The sequence below is a fragment of the Nothobranchius furzeri genome, chromosome 18 (assembly GCF_043380555.1).
Source record: "Nothobranchius furzeri strain GRZ-AD chromosome 18, NfurGRZ-RIMD1, whole genome shotgun sequence".
In the NCBI taxonomy this organism is placed as follows: Eukaryota; Metazoa; Chordata; class Actinopteri; order Cyprinodontiformes; family Nothobranchiidae; genus Nothobranchius; species Nothobranchius furzeri.
The window spans coordinates 12,959,429-12,967,054 of NC_091758.1; positions in this window are offsets into that span (position 1 = coordinate 12,959,429).

The window sequence follows — 7,626 nt, forward strand, 5'->3', positions numbered from 1 at the left end:
ACGTATGACTACAGCTGAGCACGTATAACTACAGCTGAGTATGTATGACTACAGCTGAGTACGTATGACTACAGCTGAGCACGTATAACTACAGCTGAGTACGTATGACTACAGGTGAGTATGTATAACTACAGCTGAGTATTTATATTTACAGCTGAGTACGTATGACTACAGTTGAATAGGTATGACTACAGCTGAGCTCGTATGACTACAGCTGAGTATGTATGACTACAGCTGAGTATGTATAACTACAGCTGAGTACGCATGACAACAGCTGAGCACGTATAACTACAGCTGAGTACGTATTACTACAGCTGAGTACGTATGACTACAGCTGAGCATGTATAACTACAGCTGAGTACTTATGACTACAGCTGAGTACGTATGACTACAGCTGAGCACGTATGACTACAGTTGAGTACGTATGACTACAGCTGAGTACGTATGACTACAGCTGAGTACGTATGACTACAGCTGAGTACGTATGACTACAGCTGAGTACGTATGACTACAGCTGAGCTCGTATGACTACAGCTGAGTATGTATGACTACAGCTGAGTATGTATAACTACAGCTGAGTACGTATGACTACAGCTGAGCACGTATAACTACAGCTCAGTACGTATGACTACAGCTGAGTACGTATGACTACAGCTGAGCATGTATAACTACAGCTGAGTACGTATGACTACAGCTGAGTACGTATGACTACAGCTGAGCACGTATAACTACAGCAGAGCACGTATGACTACAGCTGAGTACGTATCACTACAGCTGAGCACGTATGACTACAGCTGAGTATGTATCACTACAGCTGAGCATGTGTAACTATAGCTGAGTACGTATAACAACAGCTGAGCACGTGTAACTACAGCTGAGTACGTATCACTTCAGCTGAGCACGTATAACTACAGCTGAGCACATATGACTACAGCTGAGTACGTATGACTACAGCTGAGTACGTATAACTACAGCTGAGTACATATAACTACAGCTGAGTACATATAACTACAGCTGAGTAAGTATAACTACAGCTGAGTACGTATAACTACAGCTGAGTACGTATGACTACAGCTGAGTATGTATAACTACAGCTGAGCACGTATGACTACAGCTGAGTATGTATAACTACAGCTGAGCACTTATAACTACAGCTGAGTACATATGACTACAGCTGAGTACGTATGACGAGCACGTATAACTATAGCTGAGTACGTATGACGAGCACGTATAACTACAGCTGAGTACGTATGACGAGTACGTATGACTACAGCTGAGCACGTATAACTACAGCTGAGTACGTATAACTACAGCTGAGCACGTATAACTACAGCTGATTACGTATGACTACAGTTGAATACGTATGACTACAGCTGGGTATGTATGACTACAGCTGAGTACGTATAACTACAGCTGAGTACGTATAACTACAGCTGAGTATGTGTGACTACAGCTGAGTATGTACAACTACAGCTGAGTACATATAACTACAGCTGAGTATGTATGACTACAGCTGAGTATGTATAACTACAGCTGAGTACGTATAACTACAGCTGAGTATGTTTGACTACAGCTGAGTACGTACAACTACAGCTGAGTACGTATGACTACAGCTGTGAACATATAACTACAGCTGAATGCGTATAACTACAGCTGAGTACGTATAACTACAGCTGAGCATGTATAATTACAGCTGAGTACGTATGACTACAGCTGAGTACGTATGACTACAGCTGAGCACGTATAACTACAGTTGAGTACGCATCACTACAGCTGAGCATGTATAACTACAGCTGAGTACGTATAACAACAGCTGAGCACGTATAACTACAGCTGAGTACGTATCACTACAGCTGAGTACGTATGACAAGCACGTATAACTACAGCTGAGTAAGTATGACTACAGCTGAGTACGTATGACTACAGCTGAGCACGTATGACTACAGCTGAGCACGTATAACTACAGCTGAGTGCGTATGACTACAGCTGAGCACGTATAACTACAGCTGAGCACGTATAACTACAGCTGAGTACGTATGACGAGCACGTATAACTACAGCTGAGTACGTATGACTACAGCTGAGTACGTATAACTACAGCTGAGCATGTATAACTACAGCTGAGTACGTATGACTACAGCTGAGTACGTATGACTACAGCTGAGCTCGTATGACTACAGCTGAGCACATATGACTACAGCTGAGTATGTATGACTACAGCTGAGTATGTATAACTACAGCTGAGTACGTATGACTACAGCTGAGTACGTATAACTACAGATGAGTAAGTTTAACTACAGCTGAGTATGTATAACTACAGCTGAGTTCGTATCACTACAGCTGAGCACGTATAACTACAGTTGAGTACGTATCACTACAGCTGAGCATGTATAACTATAGCTGAGTACGTATAACAACAGCTGAGCATGTATAACTACAGCTGAGTACGTATCAGTACAGCTGAGCACTTATAACTACAGCTGAGCACATATGACTACAGCTGAGTACGTATGAGTACAGCTGAGTACGTATAACTACAGCTGAGTACATATAACTACAGCTGAGTAAGTATAACTACAGCTGAGTACGTATAACTACAGCTGAGTAAGTATAACTACAGCTGAGCACGTATGACTACAGTTGAATACGTATGACTACAGCTGGGTATGTATGACTACAGCTGTGAACATATAACTACAGCTGAATGCGTATAACTACAGCTGAGTACGTATAACTACAGCTGAGCATGTATAATTACAGCTGAGTACGTATGACTACAGCTGAGTACGTATGACTACAGCTGAGCACGTATAACTACAGTTGAGTAGGCATCACTACAGCTGAGCATGTATAACTACAGCTGAGTACGTATAACAACAGCTGAGCACGTATAACTACAGCTGAGTACGTATCACTACAGCTGAGTACGTTTGACAAGCACGTATAACTACAACTGAGTAAGTATGACTACAGCTGAGTACGTATGACTACAGCTGAGCACGTATGACTACAGCTGAGCACGTATAACTACAGCTGAGTGCGTATGACTACAGCTGAGCACGTATAACTACAGCTGAGCACGTATAACTACAGCTGAGTACGTATGACGAGCACATATAACTACAGCTGAGTACGTATGACTACAGCTGAGTACGTATAACTACAGCTGAGCATTTATAACTACAGCTGAGTACGTATGACTACAGCTGAGTACGTATGACTACAGCTGAGCTCGTATGACTACAGCTGAGCACATATGACTACAGCTGAGTATGTATGACTACAGCTGAGTATGTATAACTACAGCTGAGTACGTATGACTACAGCTGAGTACGTATAACTACAGATGAGTAAGTTTAACTACAGCTGAGTATGTATAACTACAGCTGAGTTCGTATCACTACAGCTGAGCACGTATAACTACAGCTGAGTACGTATCACTACAGCTGAGCATGTATAACTATAGCTGAGTACGTTAAACAACAGCTGAGCACGTATAACTACAGCTGAGTACGTATCAGTACAGCTGAGCACTTATAACTACAGCTGAGCACATATGACTACAGCTGAGTACGTATGACTACAGCTGAGTACGTATAACTACAGCTGAGTACATATAACTACAGCTGAGTAAGTATAACTACAGCTGAGTACGTATAACTACAGCTGAGTACGTATGACTGCAGCTGAGTATGTATAACTACAGCTGAGCACGTATGACTACAGCTGAGTATGTATAACTACAGCTGAGCACATATGAATACAGCTGAGTATGTATGACTACAGCTGAGTATGTATAACTACAGCTGAGTACGTTTGACTACAGCTGAGTACGTATGACTACAGCTGTGAACATATAACTACAGCTGAATGCGTATAACTACAGCTGAGTACTTATAACTACAGCTGAGCATGTATAATTACAGCTGAGTACGTATGACTACAGCTGAGTACGTATGACTACAGCTGAGCACGTATAACTACAGCTGAGCACTTTTGACTACAGTTGAATACGTATGACTACAGCTGAGTATGTATGACTACAGCTGAGTACGTATAACTACAGCTGAGCACATATGACTACAGCTGAGTATGTATGACTACAGCTGAGTATGTGTAACTACAGCTGAGTACGTTTGACTACAGCTGAGTACGTATAACTACAGCTGGGTATGTATAACTACAGCTGAGTACGTATAACTACAGCTGAGTACGTATAACTACAGCTGAGTATGTATGACTACAGCTGAGTACGTATCACCACAGCTGAGCATGCAAAACTACAGCTGAGTACGTATAGCTACAGCTGAGCACGTATAACTACAGCTGAGCACATATGACTACAGCTGAGTACGTATGACTACAGCTGAGAATGTATAACTACAGCTGAGTATGTATCACTACAGCTGAGCAAGTATAACTACAGCTGAGCACGTATAACTACAGCTGAGTACGTATATTTACAGCTGAGTAGGTATAACTACAGATGACTACGTATGACTACAGTTGAATACGTATGACTACAGTTGAGCACGTATGACTAGAGCCGAGCACGTATGACCACAGTTGAACACATATGACTACAGTTCAATACGCATCATTACAGCTGAGCACGTATAACTACAGCTAAGAACGTATAACTACAGCTGAGCACATATAACTACAGCTGAGAACGTATGACTACAGCTGAGTACGTATAACTAGAGCTGAGTATGTATAACTACAGGTGAGTACATATGACTACAGCTGAGTACGTATGACTACAACTGAGCACGTATGAGTACAGCTGAGTACGTATAACTACAGCTGAGTACGTATGTCTACAGCTGAGCAGGTATGACTACAGCTGAGTACGTATAACTACAGCTGAACACGTATAACTACAGCTGAGTACGTATGAAGAGCACGTATAACTACAGCTGAGTACGTATGACTACAGCTGAGTACGTATGACTACAGCTGAGCACGTATAACTACAGCTGAGTACGTATGACTACAGCTGAGTACGTATGACTACAGCTGAGCATGTATAACTACAGCTGAGCACGTATGACTACAGTTGAATACGTATGACTACAGCTGAGTACATATAACTACAGCTGAGCTCGTATGACTACAGCTGAGCACATATGACTACAGCTGAGTATGTATGACTACAGCTGAGTATGTATAACTACAGCTGAGTACGTATGACTACAGCTGAGTACGTATGACTACAGCTGAGTACGTATGACTACAGCTGAGCACGTATAACTACAGCTGAGTACGTATGACTACAGCTGAGTACGTATGACTACAGCTGAGCACGTATAACTACAGCTGAGTACGTATGACTACAGCTGAGTACGTATGACTACAGCTGAGCACGTATGACTACAGTTGAATACGTATGACTACAGCTGAGCACATATAATTATAGCTGAGCTCGTATGACTACAGCTGAGCACATATGACTACAGCTGAGTATGTATGACTACAGCTGAGTATGTATAACTACAGCTGAGTACGTATGACTACAGCTGAGTACATATAACTACAGCTGAGTACGTATAACTACAGCTGAGTAAGTTTAACTACAGCTGAGTACGTATAACTACAGCTGAGTACGTATCACTACAGCTGAGCACGTATAACTACAGCTGAGCACATATGACTACAGCTGAGTACGTATGACTACAGCTGAGTACGTATAACTACAGCTGAGTACATATAACTACAGCTGAGTAAGTATAACTACACCTGAGTACGTATAACTACAGCTGATTACGTATGACTACAGCTGAGTATGTATAACTACAGCTGAGCACGTATGACTACAGCTGAGTATGTATAACTACAGCTGAGCACGTATAACTACAGCTGAGTACGTATGACTACAGCTGAGTACGTATGACGAGCACGTGTAACTACAGCTGAGTACGTATGACTACAGCTGAGTACGTATGACTACAGCTGAGCACGTATAACTACAGCTGAGTATGTATGACTACAGCTGGGTATGTATAACTACAGCTGAGTACGTATAACTACAGCTGAGTACGTATAACTACAGCTGAATACGTATAACTACAGCTGAGTACGTACAATTACAGCTGAGCATGTATAATTACAGCTGAGTACGTATGACTACAGCTGAGCACGTATAACTACAGCTGAGCACGTATGACTACAGCTGAGCACATGACTACAGCTGAGCTCGTATGACAACAGCTGAGTATGTATGACTACAGCTGAGTATGTATAACTACAGCTGAGTACGTATAACTACAGCTGAGTACGTATGACTACAGCTGAGTACGTATGATGAGCCCGTGTAACTACAGCTGAGTACGTATGACTACAGCTGAGTACGTATGACTACAGCTGAGCACGTATAACTTCAGCTGAGTACATATAACTACAGCTGAGTAAGTATAACTACACCTGAGTACGTATGACTACAGCTGAGTATGTATAACTACAGCTGAGCACGTATGACTACAGCTGAGTATGTATAACTACAGCTGAGCACGTATAACTACAGCTGAGTACGTATGACTACAGCTGAGTACGTATGACGAGCACGTGTAACTACAGCTGAGTACGTATGACTACAGCTGAGCACGTATAACTACAGCTGAGTATGTATGACTACAGCTGGGTATGTATGACTACAGCTGAGTACGTATAACTACAGCTGAGTACGTATAACTACAGCTGAATACGTATAACTACAGCTGAGCACGTATGACTACAGCTGAGCACATATGACTACAGCTGAGCTCGTATGACAACAGCTGAGTATGTATGACTACAGCTGAGTATGTATAACTACAGCTGAGTACGTATAACTACAGCTGAGTATGTATAACTACAGCTGGGTATGTATAACTACAGCTGAGTACGTATAACTACAGCTGAGTATGTATGACTACAGCTGAGTACGTATAACTACAGCTGAGTACGTATAACTACAGCTGAGAATGTGTGACTACAGCTGAGTACGTACAACTACAGCTGAGTACGTATGACTACAGCTGTGAACATATAACTACAGCTGAATATGTATAACTACAGCTGAGTACGTATAACTACAGCTGAGCATGTATAATTACAGCTGAGTACGTACAACTACAGCTGAGTACATATGACTACAGCTGAGTATGTATAACTAAAGCTGAGCACGTATAACTACAGCTGAGTACGTATAACTACAGCATAGTACGTATAACTGCAGCTGAGTACGTATAACTACATCTGAGTACGTACTATAACTACAGCTGAGTAGTATCACGAAGAACTGCAAAATGATGGAATCATCAGAGACTTTGGAACACTTTCTTGCATGTGAAAAAGTGTTATTTTTTTTACTATAACACAGAATATTAACGTTAACCCAGCAACAACTGAGTTAATGCTTCTAACTTCATGAAATAAGCTTTTTGTATGCTGATTAGCATATATTGCTGAATATTAAGCACGTTTTTGGAACAATTTTGCTGTTACTGCTCTGTTTGTGTGATGCATAAGAATGGTGATTTGGCGTTTCCTGCTGGTGATATGTTGATAGCACATCCTAAATCAGCCCAGTCGTCCCACCACAAATTTCACACTTAATTATTGCAGTTTTACTCAGTGGCTAAAACAC